The sequence below is a fragment of the Anomalospiza imberbis genome, chromosome 3 (genome assembly GCF_031753505.1).
Source record: "Anomalospiza imberbis isolate Cuckoo-Finch-1a 21T00152 chromosome 3, ASM3175350v1, whole genome shotgun sequence".
NCBI lineage: Eukaryota > Metazoa > Chordata > Aves > Passeriformes > Viduidae > Anomalospiza > Anomalospiza imberbis.
Genome location: NC_089683.1, coordinates 50,656,898 through 50,678,888, shown reverse-complemented (window position 1 = coordinate 50,678,888; position 21,991 = coordinate 50,656,898). Strand labels below are relative to the sequence as shown.

The 21,991-nt window shown below is 38.1% G+C and overlaps 2 long non-coding RNA genes across 2 annotated transcripts in view; both read right to left on the bottom strand.

The window, feature by feature from the left end:
- LOC137470741 (uncharacterized) overlaps positions 1 to 21,991 on the bottom strand; it is a 514,479-nt gene that overhangs the window by 189,508 nt on the left and 302,980 nt on the right. The gene's annotated exons all lie outside the window — the stretch shown is intronic.
- On the bottom strand, positions 19,426 to 21,011 carry LOC137469907 (uncharacterized). Its single transcript, XR_010996778.1, has 2 exons — positions 20,903 to 21,011; positions 19,426 to 20,365 (listed from the first exon to the last, which is right to left on the bottom strand). It is a non-coding gene; the product is annotated as an uncharacterized lncRNA (long non-coding RNA).

Genomic DNA, 21,991 nt, shown 5'->3' with positions numbered 1-21,991 from the left:
AAGAGATGGCAAAGTAAATATTAAATGTTACTGTGTTTATTAAGGACAACTCTGTATCTTGATTTCTATATGGAGTTCTGGTCTCCTGTTTCAAAAGAGATGCAACATAAATAGAGAAAAAATTTGAAAAATTTGATCAAAGATATGGCATCATGAGGATTTTTAAGATGGTAAAAGAAAGAATCAGGTGGGATTATGGTAGACATATTATAAAATAATGAGTAGATGAAGAAGAAATATTAGTCAGATCCTCATAATGTCAGAACAAAGGGATATCAAATTAAATTATCAAACTGCCCATGGCAGGGGGTTTGAATGAGGTGATCTCTAAGGTCCCTTTCAACTCAAACCATTCTGTGATTCTATAACTACAGGTGTAAAACTGAGCTTACTTAAGTTATAGAACCATGTGCTGCAGGAGGCTGTGAAGACCAGAATTCTAAATAGAGTAAAAATGTAACTAGATGTAGAGAAGAAAAGTTAAGGACTATTAAATGGAAATTATTGGATTAGGGACTCCCTGCACCAGGAGCTGCAGCTGCAGCATGTGAGTGAGCAGGATCAGAGACCTTTTGCTCTGAGCCTGCTGTCTAGCCCAGGCACTTACTGCTACTTTTGGTTTTAGAAACCTCCCTGAAGCTAGATGACATTACAGATGTTCTACAAATTAAGCTTAGCTGTGGAGACTTTCTCAGCATATTATTTTTTTTTCCATGGAAAGCACAGAAGCCCCAGTGTCCCACTGCTTCTGTGAGTGCATTGAACTTGGGCTATATAGGAGACTATAAGGGTAAGAAGTTGTTTTATTTACTTATTCTTCCATTTTTGTAAAGCTACATAGGAGGCAAAAGTGGCAAACACGCTCCTCCTCTTAATATTTCAGTGCAGGTGTCACTGAATTCAGCATGTTGGAGTGCCTAATACTGTGATTTACTTGTTCCATAAGAGCATATGTCCTATTTCATTCCCAAATCAAACTCATGAGTTCTGCCCCCAGAACCAGCACCTACATTTTAGCACTGCTGGACCTTACAACAGCCAGAAGTTCTTGGTAAATACAGAACAGACATTATTCATTGTGACTCCCAAACATTCAGTTTCCATGGCTTAAAAACGGTACAGGCAGGGTGAGGGGCATTTGACAGAGCAGAGGACACAACGTCAAACCCCAGGCTGCGCAGCTCTTCTTTTTGCAATATTTGTCTCATTATTTACTTAGCAACTCTCATCCTATCTTGTCAAAGCACCTGAAACTAGAGAGGGGAAAAATACAGAAGAATTTCTGAGAGCAAAACAGAGTAATCAAGATGGCACAAAAGGGTCTGAAGAAACATGAAAAAAAGTGCAGTCAACAATGAACAAAAAAGGAAGAGCTCTGTTTTCAGCACACCTTGTGGTAAAATGAGCCCAGAAATAGGCCATATTTAGAAAAACAAGAACTGGGTCAAGAATTCTGTTCCAAGTCTAAGAGGTTTCCTGCTGTGAGAAGGACCTGGCTTTCTCTGACTTTTCACAAGCTTTTGAAAGAGATAAAGGTAGGAAGATGGAAATCAGAGCAGGACACTGTGAGTGATGCCTACTGCTGCTATCTTTGCCTCATTTAAAGTTCAGTATATACCCAAGTATATGAATACTATTAGAGAAGCTGAATAACCTGATATGTGTGGAAGTTCAAGTGTCAGAATATTACCAAGAAGAGTGCTGAACGCAGAAAAACAAATTTTGCATGTAGCTACACAGAGAAACAGCTGCTTCAACACCTCTGTAGAGCAGAAACAGCAGTTCTCCTGCATCCCTTTCTGTTTCAGACTCCTGGAGGCCAGAAGTCTGACTTTTCTAATCTGGTACACTCTTTAGATGCTTGCTTGTCCTGAGCACCCAATGCTGTCATCAAGGGAATGGTTAAGCAGATGGAGAAGGCTGACTAATTAAGCATTGGGTCTGATATTCATCACTTGCTATATTAATACATTTTTAAAATCATACATTCCCTATACATCCTTGGGGACATGAACAAGGCAAGGATATTTAGACACAAGATGAGTAGGTTTATATCAGTTCATTCTTTGCTAGCCTTGCACTGTACTCCAAGTAGTGACAATGGAAGCAGCAAGCCACAATACTCTTTCACAGGCATTCATAATCTTAGAGGAAAACTTAAATTTCTGTTCCAAGAGCATCAGAGCAATCAGTTTATCTGTATTTTCAGTATATTAAACCAAATTTTTGTGATATCTGCCCATATACTAGAAGATACTACTGAGTTTATGTTACAAGCACAGCTCTAACCCTCTCAAACTGTTGCTTGCTAAGAGAGCAGAAACAGAAGAATAGAAAGTCTGCTTGTATTTATAAGGGTGTTGAGGCAATAAAATTGACTGAATAGAATCATTAATTGCCAGAGGTATATGCAAACATTTCCTACCTCAGTCCACTCTTTTTCTAATTCTGCTACTCAAAAGGCAAAGCTACACATTTGCCTTGCACAGCAGGGCATGGAGAGGCTGTGCTGAGAGTGCACTCCTACAGGTGGCAATGCTGGCAACACTGGCATCAGGGCAGCTACAAACCACTTGGTCTGGCAGCCAGGCTCCACCAAGTGTCATTGGCATGAAATAGGAACTCACAGAGCCAGAAAAAAAGTACTGCTGAAGGGGTTTGGGTCAATTTATGGATGTATCAGAACCATGTGGGAAGAGAGGAGAGAGAAAGAAAAAGAAAAACAAAAAAAAAACAAAACAAAACAAAAAAAACAAAAACAAAAACAAAAAACCAAAACAAATGCACAAATAAAACTGGTACAAAAATAAAGCAAAATACTTCATTTGGGCTCAGTTTGACTACCTTGTCAGATCCACCTCACATGTTTCCTCTAGCCAGGAAGCAGAGAAAAGATGGGGAGATATATTTGCAGAGAACTAGAAGGCAAGTCCAGAACAAAAACATACAACACTAATGGCCTCTGGGAAAAAGAAACAGAAAACAATCTTTCCTTTTTTTCCCCTCAGAAAGACTGTCTGACACCATATCCTTGATGCTTTAAGCAGAAAATTCAAAAAATCCCACATTATAAAACACTTGGGGAGTATGAGATTAGAGCTCAAGCACCACTCCCTCTGAATACAAAGCAAAGGCTTAGGGCTAGCTTCCCCTCAGTCTAGGTAGATCCTATCTCTGGGGCCAATCTCTAAACTACATACAGGAAAGGTAACACCACTCTGACCGTGAAAGTCTTTTCACAACCACTCCCAATTACACACAATAATAATAATGTCACAATTACTCTGGCCACTCTGCACAGCGTGGAATGCCTCGCAGCAGTGTGCCAGGCGTGTAGGACATTTCATCCCGTTGCCAAGAAACAATCAGTCCCACAGAATGTTTTGATCTTCCTGACTGGAGTATTCAAGTCTTTTGTACATATGGCGAATACCAGACTGTAAAAAAAGGAAAACTAAAAATGTTTTTCAAAAACAAACATGCACTCACCTTGCAAATTTGGCATATAATTTCCTGTGTGGTTGTAGGGGTTTCATTTGCTAAAAGGCTGGAAGCACCCACCTCTTGTTGTAAATGTGCCAATAGCATAATATGTATTAAAATCTTCTGTGACCACACTCCGAATTTTTAGCTGTGTATCCACACAGAGATTAGTCTGGGTCAGAAGGACAAGGAAGAATTAAAAGTTTCCCAGGCATCAAACAAGACCTGAAACACACACAACAGATAAGTTAAACACTACATACACATTACTCAACCAACAGAAATTAATTCCAGCTAAAGGACCAAACATAACATTTTTATTTCCTATTGTAAATGAAGTTATTTCATCTGGACTGCCTCTTAGGGAAAGGGTAACTGAAGCATGTATTACAAAGCAAAATTTACTATGCTATCCATTGAAGCAACATCTGTGAGTGAAAATAAATAATCTTTGGTATTCATTGTGAGTCTTTCTGAAGCATTTCTCAGCTTGTGTAAAGATTTTGCTGAAATGCTAAACAATGTGAGCCTGAAAGGAGCTATCGACTATGAAATATCCATCAGCTTCAATAATCTCAAATGTAAAAGGAGAATAGTGAATTGTTCAGAGCCCAGTCCAAGGGTGAGTAAGGGAGATAAAGTTCTTAAGCAGAGGATGATCAGATGTTGCATGGATATAACATGAGTGTACAAACAGGATGGATCTTATTTACAAATTGCAGTGTGATTTCTGTGTCTTGTTTTGATCAACAAATAAAATAAAATTTGGAACCTGCACAGCTATTTATTGGATCTAAGGGTGTCATTTGGTGTTCATACCCTGTCACATTGCCAGGATGAGCTTCTTGCTGATAGCAAATACCTCCGTCTTTCTTTGCTAATTGAGGTTGTGGTCTTTATCTGCACCCAGGTCCACTCAGATATCTCAATACAACTGGCTTATCTGCACAAGGAACACTGAGCCCACAAGAATGTTAAGTAAATTTTCAGCATTGATTATGTGAAGTGCTGCTGTGCTTTCCACTGTCCCAATGTATTCCTGAAGCTTTCATACACTTCCTTTGGAAGGAGGGAGTTGGAAAGACAGCCTTAGTAGCTGCCCTTCCCAATGCCAAAGAGCTGTGTCCTAACTCTTAAGAGGGTACACTATTTGTAGTCAAAAGAAAGGCAGAAGGGGAACAACAAAAAGTTTTAATTCAGCTTCATTTCCCACCTCCTCAAAGATCTATGAGAGATTTTGCTCACAAACCATGCCTTCAAGCAGACAGCTTACATCTCCCAAGAGATGAGCAGGTCCTGTCATCAGTAAATAAGGACAGGTCTAAACACACACGATTTTTGGTGGTCACTTCTACCATGATACTGTTGCAGTCACATATGACAAAGAGCTGTAGGTCCAGTGGAGCTGGCTGGAATATGCGATAAAAGACAAAGCACTGTGGGAAAAGGGAATGCTAGAGTGATGAGCTGTGAGCATCAATACACCTCAGTACATACTTGCTCATCACCCATCCAAAACAAAGCACAGCATGACAAATACTCTTAACTTGAAAGCTGAATGGCATTTAGGGGAAAAGTGGAAAGCAATGCTCCTCCACAGTTCTTCCCCATAGTTGCACATGCAATATGCTGGACACCAATTCTTCTACCTGAGGGTTCAAAGAACATTCAGCTTATTTCTCCTTTATTCTTAATTTGCTGATTTTTCCTTTTATCATTGTTTGCCTTTGCCATCTGAGGTTCTGTTACTCTGTCTCAAGCATTTCTCTTGGTCTGCTGTAGATTGCTTCCAAATCTAAGTGAATTTTTTATACAATCCTTGGTTTACTTCTTTCAAAGTATCTTTTTAGTGTTTGGGACATATTTTGGATCCATTAGGGATTTGATACAATGTGGCTTTTATTTGCATATTATTTTGGTGTTTTTGAACACCCATATAATATTAAAGAAGAAGATACATAACTTTTAATGTCAAGAAAGTCTTAGAGGTGGGATTTTTATATATCTGAAAGCAGCTATTACAGGTGCAAGTGAAGAATTTCTGGAGCAAAAACTGAATTATGACTTTAAGCACAGAATATTCTGTATCCATTAAAAGCAGCCTCACAATTAAAAATGAGTACTTGCTTTTAGTAGCTAGTTTTACTAGCATCAGACATTTAAAATCATTTATCTAGAATAAAGGAGGCAACCACCACTACCAACAAAGGAATCATTAAATGATTAAAATTCCTGCCCTCATCCCTGTTAACCTCAGAGATCTCTTCAACACTACACATATATTCAATTCCTATTCATGTATAAACAATGTTGTGGGTTACATGAAACACTTTCATTCCATCTAGGAAAAGAAGCACTTGCAATTCAATGCATTTGTTCTTTACATTAACTATTCTACAGCTCTGGCTGCACTGATGGCTGCTCTAAGCAGAGATGTTGACATCTTGATACCCATTTCATGCTTCCAGATAATTAGGAGCCAGAGCAGTCTATTTCTAGATATACATATGTGTCCCAATTTGATGAGAAAAAGTAATTTACAGGCCTTCGGATGTTGTAAGTATTGGTACGGTCATGACAAAAGGATCTTCTTTGCAATAAGAAGTAACATGCACAATCATACAGGCTGGCTAGGTTCTCTTAGAAATTGCTTCTGTAATGGTTATTTACAACTTAATCCTTGCTGTGTGAAGATAAGCAGTCTAAACTGTATGCATTGGAGAAACATACAAGATATGGTATGATGAAAAATAAACATGGCTAAGGATATTCTATTGCTCCTTGTCCCATTTCTGTTTCCATATTATGTGAATCTCAGTTCAGATACAGGGCTTCAAATGGAAAAAAAAATGACCTGTTATTGAGCCAGGACTGTTTTCTTATTTTAGTAAATGAAACAAACAATCCTCAACTTGAATTGACCTGGCTGCAGTACTTATCACTGGTCTGAGAATCTGACACAATCAACAACACAGAAAATATATTTGAAATATCATTTAAGCCTTGTTCATATTTGCAGAGTTCAAAACATTTAACTAAACCAGGTTTCGTCCCATTTCCGTCACTCCCTTATCACATCTAAATGTACTGCTTCTCCCTTACAAATATCTGTGTAACTTAAAAGTTGCCCATTAGTCCATGTTCAATAACAGCAGTTTAAAATCCACCAGAGTCTCTGTGTCTAGCATTTCAAACTATCTGGCTCTTTATAGCTTTTTGCTGCAAGCACCAACTTAGCCTGGATTCCTGAGTCACCCTTCAGAGTCTGTTAGATGCTCCTAAGAGCTCTTGGTTAGAACTGGGGCAGAGGGGAAAGAAAGACTTTCTGCTCTTCCAGTCCTACTTCTCACAAGTTTTCTCTCCATTAAAATTCCATCAGCTGCAAGTCCTCTGTCTTGAGCAGTCAGTCAAACACAGCTCCAGCCAGCCTCACGGACTTAGCACCCCCAGCCCAGGTGCAGCCTCTTTAGAAAGAAAAAAAAAAAGTCTTTTCCTGATTTCTTTGTCATAAACATAGCATTTATTTTCATTTATATGTCAAACTTATAAGATGCTGTGTTTCTCAATGACTGAGTCTGTACACCAAAGTCCAGACTGCAGTACCACAGGTTTTTCAGCCAGAATGGGTCATTTTTAACAGGCTCTATATACCAAGTATCTCTCATTCAGAAAAATAAAATAAAATATGGTGGAGTTTTTCTTATGCAGAATCATTACCCTTGCCTAATTTCTACACCTCTCCTCTAATGACATCCTTTTTGGCGTTCTTAGAAAATTCAGAGACAAATTATTTCCCTTTCATTAACATAGGATTGCAAGAGGTCTTCAGTGAGTTGAAGCTGAATTGCAGCTTCCCAGTCACTGACTTGTACACAGGACAGATATGTCTTGAAATCCATCTTCCTGTTAGTACTGATGCTGCAGTTACAGGAATGAAAGTGGTCTCACCACTGTAAGCTCTCAATCACCCCGCCATAAATACTGTTTTGCTGTTGAAACCACTCTGTGCTGGTTTTGGCTGACAGTTAATTTTCTTTCCAGTGTCTGGTATGGGTGTTTAAATTTGTGTTGAACACAGAGTTGATAATATAAAGATGTTTTTATTGTTGAGCAGGGCTTGCACAGAGCCATGGACCTTTCTACTTTTTGTACTGACACACTATCAAGGAAAGCTGGAAATGCATGAGAGGCTGGGAGCAAACAGCCAGGAGAGATGACCCAAACTGACCAATGGGATATTCCAGACCATATTTCATCATGCTCAGTATATAAAGTGGGGAGAAGAAGTGGGGAGAAGAAGGATATAAAGTGGGGAGGAAGGCAGCAACATTTGGAGCAATGGTGTTCTCCAAAGTAACCTTTAGATTTGATGGGGCCCTGCTCTCCTGGGGATGGCTGAACACCTGCTTGCCCATAGGAAGCAGTGAATTACTTCCTTGTTTTTCTTTATTTGTGTGCATGGCTTTTGCTTTCGCTAATAAACTGTCTTTATCTCAATCCATGAGTTCTCCAATGGGTGAGCAGCTGTGTGGGATTTGGTTGCTGGCTGGGGTAAAACCACAACACACTCTCAAGCTAGAATTGAGCCACAATACAGAAATCCCCAGTTTTGGCAGATGTTGGTTAACCAGGTTTGTATTTCAATTCTTGGGTGTGTTTATTGTTTCATCTGCCAATTTCATCACTGCCTCCACCTGTGTTGTAACAAATGCTCTATTATATCCAAGACAAGCCTTTCTGTAATACACAGACCAGATTTTAAAACTTAGATGTCTGATGTTTGTCCCAGATCTGTACCTAGGGTCTCACAAAGCTCCTATGAGCTTCACATCATATAGGTTCACTTAAACAGTAAAATTAGCTGGATTCACTTTTTAGCTCCTCTTTTGGTCTTTAATCAGAAGTATTAAATTTATCTTTATCAAAACTATCAAAACTACTTCACAGTAAACCAGTAATTTTTAGTGATTGGTTCAATCTCCCTCCTGTTTCAGTCGTCTTGGTTTGCACACTGTGAGCCTTCTGCCCTCTCTACTTGCTCCTTGCCTGTCTGTGTTTGTTACTGTAGCTTCTGTTCCTCATTTTAGGTAACCAGTGCAAGAGTGCCTTATGCTGCTGCGGACCTTCACTAAATCATGCGAAGTTCTTCTTACAAATTGCTTAAGAGCATTTGCAAATGAATCCTCCCAGAGTGTAGTGTTTGTTGCAACCCAGAAATTGAAAATCATACTGAATATTATGTCTGCTTTTTAAATGTCACTGTGTTGGAAGGAGTTTGTTATCTCTAGTACTACTCTATGATATTATGCATAGCTTTGATGCTGAAAGTTGTTTTCTTAGAGGAGACTTTACTGTTATGCATTGAATCTAGCTTGTATCAAACCATTCTCTCTATAGATGATCAAAAATTTAGAGGTAACTAAATCACCTTAAATATTTGCCAAGAGTGGTTAAATCTGTGATGACTCACTAAGGCATGATAGGAAAAAAATTCCAATTTTTCTGGGGGAAATGACTTTGGGTTGGATAGGCCACAATATTTTATTCTTCAGCCTAAAGGTGTATTTATTTTCTGTTTGAAAAAACAAGACCGATTAGGTCAGAGGAAAAACATACCAGGGACTACCTTCCACTCCAGAGGAAAATGTTCTCTAGCCAGCAGAGATAGGCCAATTCTTCCCACTTACAAAAAATGTCATCTACTTATTATTTCTCCATAAAATTCAGCTCCAAAAGAATGAAAAAGATTTGCAAATACCATTTATAAGTCAAAACCACTGAAGCATCAAATTATACCAGACTTGTAAAATAGAAGCCTTTTGAAAGATCAAAAGCTATGCAAATTCTGTTTTACAGCTCAGGTATAGCACGTCAGGAGGATCACAAGAATACAGTCTTCAAATTATAAGAAAAAAATTAAGTATATGTACCATTTTCTGTTCTTATTACAATCGTGCATATTCATGAAAATATTCTTCTTTTACCAGCTGTCTGCAGCAGCAGTACAAGAAATCAAATTATTTTGCTTATCAATGTTTATTAAAGATAGTTAGGAAGACACAGGACTGATTTAACCTTTTCAATATCCATCCTATAATTTTTGCTAGTTGGCACTCTGTCCCTCCCTCACAGCCCAGAAGCTGAAACCACAAGTGTTAAGAAGTCAGTTGAGATGTAGAAGAGCTTTGAAAAGGCCACTTACAGGATGTGCAGCTCCTGCCTTTCACAGATTGCATGTGGGCTAAAAACCACCTTCCCATGCCAAAGACCGTAAGTGCAAATTCAGAAGAGTGGGTATGCCTACGCTGTGGTCTGGAATCAGAAAAAAACTTATTCTGCCCACATTCTGAGGTGGTAGGATAGGAGCCAGCTCTCATCTGGAAATTGCATGGACAGATTTGCATAGCAGGATGGCCTTGTGTTTGAACTAACATGTCCCTCTGAGGCACATATGCAACACACAGAAGTGAAACATTTCACTGCACTCTCCGTCTAGCTGAAATATTATTCTCAGGCAGAGCAACCTTATGAAATGTCAGCCCCAGGAAATGCCTTGGAAAAGAGAGGGTGGGAGCATATTCAGAGTCTCTCCTGTCACCCTCCTCCCCTTCACAGAAAGGTTTCCAGCTACTTCATTAATAATACAGACTCCTCAGTAAGGCATCAGATAACTCCAGCCATAACTGGACCAGTTCATAGAATATCAAAACTGATTCTGTTTGCCTTTGCATCTCAGCACAGAAGAATATTTCAAATCAGGGAATACACACTTGAACTTAGACTCCACACTATAGGCAAGTATGGGGAACAGCGAGAAAATCTGTGAGGAAAAAGTTTGCAAAGTTTCCAGAAAAGAGCAATTCCAGGCAGAATATTTACAATGTTAATGTTGCCTTTTCCCAAATATTAATTTGAGAAAGCACATTCAAGTGTTCTCTCTGTTTCCAGAGTGCAATATATCAGTGCTTTTTCTCAGGTTTTATCAAAGTAAAAATGATCACTCATTTCTGAGTTTTATATTTACACCAGGGTAGAGATGAACTCACTAGTCTTATCCATAGGCTGATTAGAAGACAGAACATACAAGGCAGAGAATCAAAACCCCATAGATGGAATTTTAAACAGAACACTGCCTCTTACTATATTTTGTCTTTAACATGAAGCCTTTTACCTCTCAAAGAACTTGGCATTTCTTAAGACAACTGCAGCATTAAAGCAGCCTCACACCAAGCAGCAACCTTTGAGATTGGCTTTTTCATCCTCCTCTGTCAGATTCTCTTTGCCTCTGACTCTTCCCATCTTCCTGCAGGGAGAAATGCAGAGCACATGAAGGTGCGCATGAAGTGCACATCTGGAGAAGAGGCTGTAAGATGCTGTATCTTTTCTCCCAGATAGCAGAATCAGTGGATATTTCAAAGGTTTTATTTTCACCTATCAGAGCTGTTTCCTTTGAATTTCTCACCCTGGATAAGTTTAAACTAAAAAAGCAAACTCCACTTTAGGTGTGAAGACTGCTTTTTATTAAAAAATGATGGTATTCTGGCAGAACAAGTAGAAATATTAACTAAATGCTTTATCCTGAAAGAAAAAAAAAAGTCCGACTTATTCCAAATTCTAGTGATAATATATGATTTTAAAATGTCATCAGAAATCCTTGTAAATACAGTTCAAACATCATTTGGGAACAGAGAGGTTAAATAGCATGCAGAGATTTCTTACTGCATGAACTGATTTCATTCACTCACAACCAATTCACCCTCTTCCCTGCCTCAGACCTGAGCCAAAGGCAGCAGATAGAGCTAGTGAACTATTTTGTTTATTACCATCACTGGAAGCAGCATTAATATTGGTTTCTGCCAGATATGCTGGGCAAATAGGGAGAGGAGAAAATATCCCAAGCAGCACAGCCTGCATCTCCACTTAGTATCCCATGGGTTAACTGACCTCAAATAATCTTAACAAACTTACTATGGCTTATTGAGACAAGGGCTGTGTTGTCCCACACATTGTTACAACGGCAGCAGCTTGTGCAGACACAAGAGTCCAGCAAATCCCATGCCAGTGCATTTGGCAGTGTGACAAAATCCTGAATGAAATCCTCCAATTTTTATTGAATTAGCAAGCTTCCTAAAAGCACAGGAGAGAAATTATATTGTATCACACATCACTTTAGTGGTGGTGATTGAGTTCAGTTCTGTAACACATTCACATTTAAACTAAATTAGTAAAATGGTACAAGTAGACTGGTCTTAAATACACCACCATCTCGAGGTCTGAGACACAGACATGTTTTCAGCTTCCACTGGCCAAACCATGAGATTAGAAACTGAGGAAGAAAATAAATACTTTAATCTCTTCAGCAAAGATAGCAATGTTACATGATAGAAAATAACTCAAACCAGTCAGGCAGCAAAATAGCTTTCACTCAGCCAATATGTTTTCTGGTTTGAAACTGGGAAAGTTCAGGTCCAGAACCCCCAACTAAAATGTTCTCTGATGCTGATAATTATCAAGGGCATCTTGACATTAACTTACTATGGTTTGCCTTATAACACAAAGTTAAATAAAAATCTTAAGTTAATGGGTATGGAGTACTGGTGTATTCACCACAAGACATTAACCGCAGCAGAGCTGAGTTGATTTTTTTGTTGTTAGGTGTCTCATGCACATTACTACCTTAATTTCAAAGATCCTCTGTGCCCTATTTGTTCTTCTATTTCTGCAGCCCTCCTTAATGGCAACAGATACTTTGAACTTTCAGATTCTGTACACTCTAAGACATAATTTTAAGAGCAAAGTAACAGATATCTCTGCTACTTCTGGTGCCTTCTTTGCTTTTCATCCTCTGCCATTTCCAACAATGTGAAACAGATTAAAAATATTTGCAGAATATGAGCATGACATGAAAATTCTCCCGTGTTCTGTACTGCACATTATCTGTGGAGTTCAGCAAGAAAGTCAGTCAAGATGCTTATTAGGATAGGGGAAGTCCTGCATTAAAAAAGACACCATAATTTCAATCTTGCTGTCCACTTTCATTGCTCAAATTCACGTAACTCATCTAATTTTTGGAAATGGGAAATGAGACAACCTCTTTTTACATATGTGATGTGGAGGATAAGTATTTTTTTCTCTTCTTTTCTTACAGCTTTCCACTCAGCCAAGAACTCGTGTACATTCATAATTAAATATTATTTTACTTTTAAAACAGATATGAATGATATATATTATTTATTCTCAGCAAATTGAATATTCCAGAGGGAGGGACTTCTGTTAAAAGGCACAATCAAGTAAGTATTGGGAGAGAAGAAGATCTGTCTATTGCATGGAACAAGAAATAGATAGATAGCCTGAGGAGCTATTCAGGTAGAGATGAAAGTCACAAGTATGTGTGTGAATTAAAAAGAACAGACCTATTCATCTCTGTCTCTTTACACCTGGGCTGAATGCTAAGAGCCATCTGTCAAAACTGCATGTGAGGCAATAAGAGCATTTTGTTTATCTTTGAATAAATTAACAGCCTCAGACAGGATTTCAGCAACAGCATGGTAAGTTAAGTTGATTCCCTCACAATTCACCCTGGCAGTTGTCCTTTCTGAGAAACCCCAAGAGAGTTTTTGATGGGTATTCTCAGAGGTGGAAAGACGAAATATAGAAGGTATTTGAAAACTGGCTCTTCCCTTCCAGTATTGTCTTTCTTACTGTCACAGTTCTCCTTTCAGAGCAGACAGCTGATGTGTTTTTTAAGCAAGAACCAGGCTAACTGGATGTGGTGGGTTGACCCTGGCTGAGTGCCAGACACTCACTAAAGCTGCTCTATCACCTTCCTCCATAAGTGGATAGGGAAAAGAAAATATAATTAAAGGTTCAGGAGTTGAGATAAGGACCAGGAGAGATCACTCACAACATGCTGTCACAGGCAAAACGGACTTGAATTAGAGATATTAATTGATTTCATTAAAAAAAAAAACCAAACAGAACAGGATAATGAGAAGTAAAATAAGACCTTGAAAACACTTTCCCCCTCCACCTGTCCCTCCTTCCCAGCTCTACTTCCTCCCCCTCAGTGGTGCAGGGAGACAGGGAATGGGGATTATGGTCAATTCATGACATGTTGTTCCTGCCACTGCTCAGGGAGAAGAGTCCTTCCCCCACTCCAGCATGGTCCCTCCTAGGGAGATAATTCTAGGGAGATAGCTGCTCCAGTGTGGGTCCCCCAAGGGATCACAAGTCCTACCAGGAAACCTGCTCCAGCAGGAGAGAGCTCCTCTCTCCATGGGTCTGCAGTTCTCTGTCAGGAGCCTGCTCCAGCACAGGCCTCTCATGGGGTCATAACCTCCTCTCAGGCATTCACCTGCTCCAGCAGGGATCTCCTCCGTGGGCTGCAGGTGGATTTCTGCATTGCTGTGGAACTCCATGGGCTGTAGGTGGATCCCTGCATCCCTGTGGTCCTCCATGTTCAGCAAGGGCACAGCCTGACTCACCATGGTCTGCAACCCAGGCTGCAGGGGAAACTCAGTTTGAGCACCTGGAGCACCTCCTGCCCCTCCTTCTGCCCTGACCTTGGTGTTTGCAGGGCTGTTCCTCCCACATGTTCTCACCCTGATCTTCTCTGGTCCCAATTACAGCTGCACAGTAACTCTTCTTTCCTTCTTAAGTCTGTTACCCCAGAGGCATCACCATCATTTCTGATGTGTTCAGCCTTGGCCAGTGGCACATCCATCCTGAAGCCAGCTGGAATTGGCACTGCTGGACATAGACAAAGCTTCTCAAAACTTCTCAGAGAAACCACCCCTCTAACATCCCCACAACCAAAACCTGTCCACACAAACCCAATACACTGGAGCTACTAGAAATTTTTTAGGACTGTTCCACTAAAGGAATGAGTTATTCTGGAAAGCAAAGAATCTGCCAGATTTGACACATCTGAACATCACGATGGCCAGCATCACTGATGGAAAGATTTTTTTTACATATAAAGGCAAGGGATCTATTACTGCAGGGATCCAAATATGCTCACAAGTGTGCAAATCCTTTAACAGACCAGTTAGGCCTCCAAAGAAAATAATTTAAATACCGTTACTGGTGGTTGGAAACACAGAAACTGTAAATTAGTTATTACATATGTTGTAAATTATATATGAATTAGGGCAAGTTATTTAGCTTTCATCCTTCTCTTAGACAAAGTAGGAAAAATTGTTTCCATATTGCCTAGCAAATATTCTACATTTTTATATTTATATGATGTATTCCATAACCTGTATGCTACAAATCTCTTCAGTCAGTGACACAAAATGGCAATTAACTCTAAGTAATCCTGTAATCTAAACATAAGAAATCCTGTCTATCAAAAAAAAAAAAAAAAAAAAAAAACAACAAAAAAAAAAAACACCCAACAACAAAAAACCCCACCAAAAAAAACAACTTTCCAAAGGTGCAGAGTGGACCCAGGACCAATAAAAGACCAATAAACTTTGTAATAAGAGAGTTTTGGGTGGGAATAAAATGGGCAAAGTTGCCTGGAGAAAAGACTTGAGAGGAAATAGCACCAGAGGAAATTTTTGATATTAATCCTCTTGGAAGTATGACCTTATAATTACAGTATGGATCTCAAATGAGCCAAGTTGAGTTGCCACCTCTTCCACAGATTTCTGGCACAGCCTTGACTAATTAAACAAATCCCTTTGTACCACAGAATAGGCAAGAATAACAGTAGCCTTCCCCATTGCCTAGTCATGTCTAGTTAGACTGTTAAAATTAGTTGTTTCTTATAAAGTATGATTTCTTCCCTTTTGAGCTTTTACAAGGGCACTTGACACAGCTGGTGCAAAGACTTTAAGTTTTACAAGTACAAAACAAGGTGGAGAAGGACTTTACTGAGCCTTCTTATTATTCAAGTCTCTTGCTGGAGTGAGTGTAGGAGCTTTTCCTCTCAGAAGGACAGATTTTTGCAGAATGACAAAATTCTAAGAAAGACTGGCTTTGCCATCTCAGCAATGCAAATGAAAAGCAGAAGATTTGCACATGAAGTGGTAGGAGCAGCAATACTTCTGGACCCTCCATGGAGAAGTGGCACAGACTGAGAGACCCTGGCACCCTCGGCCCATTATCTGCTGTGTGATTCTGGTTATTTTTAGCAATCTCCTTGTGGGAGAGCAGAGAATAAATTGTTGTTTGTCCGTTTATGACAGGAATTTCAGTATACAACATTACCATAAACTAAAGAGCATGGATATTGAGCACAGAGGGAGAGAGAATATAAGGTTTCCTTCCTCATGCTCAGTGACGAAATTTCCCCTGTGTGAGCTGTAAGTAGAAAAATCTGAGCCTGCTAACACAACCTCAAGTATTTTTTTCAGACTGAATCAATTAGGCTGACCTTACCTGGGGTCCTCAAACAAATTAAGAATAGCCTCTACTTGTGTGACCCCCACATAAATCTAGAGGGTAGTTTGAACTGTCATTACGCCTTTCTTTTTTACAAAATGCCTTTTGTAGCCTCTGGGTACAGGTAGTCTCTTTTCTTCTCTATTCAGCGGAAAAAAAAAAGAGCACAAAATTATTTGTATGTACCTATTAATGCATTTTGACAGAAATAACTCATGCAATTAACCCTCAGTACTAGAGGAAGTATTTCATGGTGCTCTGTTTTCTACAGTCAATGAATACACTATCATTATATTGGTAGCTTACAACAGACATATTTTATTTTGGTCCTGCATGTGTAACCACAGAAAAATACCTCCTTTATTGTTTATTGCTTTACGGATCATTTTATTTGCCTTCTTACCACAAAACTCAACTCCATAGTGTTTTCTTGAATATTCCAGGTCTGAGGACCTTCATCTGAAAAGCCTTAAAAAGACTGACCTGCTAAATATAAAATTTCAATTTCTGAATTTGAGATGTGAATTTAATCCTATTGAGTTCCTATCTGCATTTTGTGCTTCCAATTACTCAGAATTTTGTCAGCCTGGGGTCGAGGAAAGAGAAATTCTCTTCTGAACTATACACTGATGGTCTTGCCACATATAAAGGCCCAGAATCCACTGTTTTCTCTGTCTGAGTAGATGAACAGTTTACATAGCTGAGCACAGGACATTCCACACTCCTATCTCTCAAGTGAGTTCTGGAGCTTAAACTGATTAACTATGCACAAGATGAATGTGTGTTATATTTTTTTTTTAAAGGTGGGGTTTTTTTCTGTTTACTTTTTTCCTACTAATGAAATTCTTTTCCATGGCTTCACAGCAGGGGTAGGACCCATGGTCAGAAAACAGCCTGCAACATACTTCTGAAGGGGTACTTAAGTAACTGTAGGTCACCTTTATGTCTTCTCAGTCCTGGACTGGCCAAGGACATGAAAGGCCTGTGGTGATGCTTAGAAAACCCCACATAAATTGCAACAGCCAGCCTCTGGCTTTAGTTACAAGGTTCCCTCACAATAACGTTTTACTGTGCCATAACTTTTAATATATTCAGCTTCTTTGTCAACAAGAAACTCAGCTGCAATGCTCAAGATGTTTTCATCCTTCAGGTGTGACTCTGGCCACAGTGGTTGTCACAGTGAGGCTGAAGCAGTGTGTGGACGAAATGTGTCATGCCTTCATTAGCAATGTCCTTACATACTCAATACAGGCAAATGCTTTGCACCAAAGAGATTTTAAAGCAATCAGATTGTATCAAAGGAGACCCTGGCCCATTATAGATAAGATTAGGCAGCTGATGGATTTTAGAAGAGATAATATATTGCATAAGCTGTCTCTTTTTGTCTTCCCAGGTATTTCTAAAATGGCTTTTTCAAAATGAGACAAATACATGAGAAGTATATATGGCAAGGTAATGGTACAGCATTGTTCTCTTCCAGCTGCAAGAAGTGTTTTGATAAACATTCATAGCAGATCACAGTCTTTTCCCTGTTCTATATATATTCACACCTGCTTGGGTAAAGAACAGCCCAGACTATCATAAAGCTCAAGCCTTTCTTATCTGAGTGAAATAATCCCCCTAGAGATCAAACATCATATGAGATTTAATATTCACACAGGTATAAGTAGAGCAGAAGGAACATGTATAAAGACAGAATAACTTTGGATTTTAGGAGAAACATACTTTTCAAGGACCTATACCAAAGATTAAACTTGTTTACTCTGAAGTTACCTGAGAGTTTGGTTGTAGACTTCTGTAAGAAAAAGACTAAAACTGATTTATTCTGATATAGATATGGCGGTCCAAACATCCATTTTATTTAAAAATTGTTTAATCTATTCCTAATTTCATTAAATTCTTCATTTTAAAATCTCATATTCCATCAAATCCAATCCTTTTAGGCAATATGCACTACTTAAATTTTTTTCAAGTAATTTAAATAAATAAAAAATCTTTTTATAAAGGTACATTGAAAGCTGTCTTTTGGTGAGCTTGGAATGTAGTTAATGATGGCAGTGCTAAATTTGAGTCAACTTTTTCTTCCTTCCTTTACTGTGCCCATTATAGAGTCTCTATTCAGCTGCCTTTCTACCTTATCTGAAGATCTTGTGGACTTAGTAGAGAATTGGACATCCAAAATATTCTTCCATGAACTGTTCCAAAAAGGTAAAGAATTTTTCATTTCTGAGAAATGGCTTATTTTTTTAATTTCCCTGGAACCTCATTGGTCCTCTTTCAGTTAGGCTCTACAAGACTTAGTCATAAATATACTCATGTCAGAATGCTCCCTCATTTTTCCCCGTGAGTCAGGCTGATGCATATTCCAGTTGGAGTGATAGGTGTATCAGAGACAAAGAATCAGGAGAAATGTAAGAGACTTTAATGGATAGAACTTCAAATTAGATTTCAGAAGCTAAAAATTTTTCTAAGCAGTTTTGTTAAATTTTTCCAGTTCCAAGAGCGTTTACATATAACTACACCAAAAAAAACAGAAAAAAAAATTTGCATGTAGAGAATCTACTAGAATGTTAATTTTGGGTCATAAGAAATGAGGTTATAATCCCTTTAAACATTATCCTACTTGTTTTTAATATAGCTGAAAATCTAGGGGGTTTATTGTCTGAGTTGGACATATGGCATTTTCATCTAGTGTCCAGAACCAGCAGTTATTAATGCATATTTTATTTCAGATTTTGCTGGATTTTTAGCAGGGCAATATATTGTTCTCACCACTGAAATTTCAGCATTCACAGAATGAACACAAACTTTATGGCTGACAGAAATCTTGCTATGTCAGCCTTCTTCCTACACTTGGCTCTCCATCCCTGCTTGCACAGCTGTGACTCTATTCAGAAGAAAACATAGATCCAAAACATCTGTGGTTTTCCAAAAGCTGTTAAAAGTCACAAACTAACTCTTAATTATAACATATATTTGGAGGGTGAATAAAGAGGTCAAGGTGGATTATGTGATAAGCTCAATAAAAAGACTTGCAAGAGCAGCTTAGTGTAATTCTACAAGTTAACTTATTCCAAAGGAGTAATGTAAAAAGTAAATGCCTTGAACCCCTTGTCCATCCAGCCATTGATATTCCAATTAGATGATGTTCCTGCAAAAATCCATGTGAATATGAAAAGCTTTTTAGTCCAGGATTTATTGTCGTTGTTTGTATTAAAGGAGCTTTGTTTCTATTACTGTTCACCCAGCCTCTTTTCATATGCAGAAACAAGTATATTTGCTTATGCAATAGATGATTTGGCATGGACGGATTTTTTTTTTTTCCCATTATTGATAAGCCACAGGTTTTTAAAAGATATTGCCATGCAAGAATGGAAAAGAAGTAGTGCTGGTGAGGTGACCAGTCACTTCACTGAGAATTCAGACAGAAAAAAAATATAGTAAAAAATCCATAACATAAAATGGGTTTACTGTTTGGCAAATGCTTGCAAGTAATGATTGCTTCTATAAAAATCTGGATCTGCTTATGAACAGGAAAGAAAAGGGCTACATTCATTCAGATAATTCACAGTAGCACTTTGACAGAGATAATAGAAAGTGTCATTACCCTTGAAAGAAACTACAATATATGTGGTATTTTCTTGAGGATATAAATTGTTATTGCATTGTTCATAAACTCCAGGAGCATTACAATTTTAACAGATCAAAAAGTTAAACAAATCTATCATAAATATCTTCTGTGCCCAGAGGTAGGTCAGAAGTACACAGAAAACAAAGCAAGCCACTCCAATTTTACAAGATTAACAAATCTCCATTAATGACAGAAAAAGCTATTAGATAAATTGCAAAAATTGATCAAATTGAATTGCTAAGACTTTAAGACCCATTTTTTTTCTGCAGTTAAAAAAAAAAAAAAAGCTATATAAAGTTTTAAAGTGTTGCTTGACCCAGTAAATTCTTCATTGTTAACACTTATTTTTTTTGGTCTCAGTTAACAGAAGACAGTTTTTTAGTTTCTGGTATTTATTTAAACCAATTAAAATTGCCTAATCACTTGGAGTTGTCACTAATCTAGTATTAACACCTTATTTTATTAAGTTATTAATAATTTTCTATTAGGTTATTAATACCTTATTCTATTCACATACTCTTATTCAAAGATACTTATGCAAATAAAAATATGCTTTGACCACAAACAACAGACAATTTCCAGGGTAAGTATTGCCACCATAACACCAAACAAATGAAGCCTTGGGTCTTCTCTATCCTGCAGAATAGACAAATTCTGGCACCAAACATTCAATAAAGTGTAAAAGAGAAAGTTCAGACTTAAAAAGAATGTTGACCTACTGGAGGAAGTCCAGATGAGGGCTATGAAGATGATTAGAGGGATGGAGCAACTCTCCTGTGAGGTGAGGCTGAGAGAATTGGGATTGTTCAGCCTGAAGAGGACTTAGTGTGACCCTGTTGTGGCCTTCCAGTACTTGAAGGGAGCCTACAAGAAAGAAAGGAAAAAGCTTTTTTACAAGGTCATACAGTGATAGGGCAAGGGGGAAGGGCTTCAAACTGAGAGTAGGTTTAGATTAGATGTGAGGAAGAGGTGGTGTGAGGGTGGTGAGGCACTGGAACAGGTTGACCAGAGAAGTTGTGCATGCACAATCCCTGGGAGGTTTTAAAGTCAGGTTGGATGGGGCTGTGAGCAACCTGTCTTATGAAAGGTGAAAGGTGTCTCATGGCTGGGAGGGTTGGAATGAGATGATCTTTAAGGTCCCTTCTAACTCAAGCCATTCTATAGCTTTATGATTCTATGAAAGTTTATTTTGCTTTCATAAGAGCATAAATTATATTGTCTGTTGATTTTATATGTAGAGCTTTACCATTGTTCTGAATAAGATCTTCCATCACATAGGCATGGTAGTAGTAATTAATGAGATGTATTAAACAAAGAACAAATAAACAGTGATAGTTTTTTTTTAAATAAGATTTGAAATTAAGCAGGGAACAAAAACTAACTAATTATTGATCTTCTTACCTGCAACAGTATCTCATGCAAGAAAAATGTGCATAGTTTGGATGGAGCAGTTCCCTTGTCTTATGAAAATTTTTATTTTGAAATGCATTCTCCAGTTAAATGGAGCTAATGCCCAACAGTTTAATTATAGATTAAATCAATTTATTTATCAATACCTTAATTTTAATATAATTTTTTAAGCTTCTTGGATTTTACCTTTCTTTATCTTGGATTCTGAGTGCATTATTACATGTGTTTCTGAGAAGCATAAAGCCATTATTGCAAGCCTCAGTACATTGGCAGTATTCCTCATTAAGCCTCAAACAGTAATAATTTAATTTTTATACACTGATCATAGCAGGAGAAGAATAGGTGAAACCCCTCATTATGCATGAGCTGAACAGAGTGTCTTCTTGTTCAGATAGTACAAATTCTTCAAATTCTTCTTGATTGATTCAAAACTCTACATAGAATATCAGAGAACTTCAGAGACCTAAATTCTCAACTTTTCACACTCTCTGTTTTTTTTTTTTTTTTTTTTTTAAGAGTAGTTAATTTCAAGGAGATGTAAGTGAGATGAACAACCCTAATCCAAAAGCAAAATTAAATTTGGTATTCAAGTGTCAAATGCAATCACTCTAATTTAATGAATGCTTGTTGAAAAAACCCAGCTTACCAAAATATTCATGAATATCATGGGCTTTTCTTTCACCTTGTTGATGAGTGGCTCTGTATACGTAAATTACTTCATTATGTTCTATTGCCTGGGAAAATTTTCAGGAAGTAACCATTTTGTAAGCAACCCTACATGCTCATAGTTTCTTAGAAGAGGGTGAAAGATCAGAGAAAATGATGTAGTTCATCTTCCCTTATGCTCAGAAATCCAAAAGCTCATCTTTGCAGAGTATGAGCTGAAAAAAAAGTACTCTTGGCCTCAGCCACTCTGAATGTGACTGCCTGGGTACTCCAAAGAATGAAGAGCACTGCGAAAAAAAACTTTGCAGAAAGAGCATGGAAAGAGCACTGCAGAAAAGGAGCATTAATTCAATATAGAGTTTGCTTATTTCAAGTTTACTGTCAGCATACCAGGAGATTGTCTTAACAGATGTC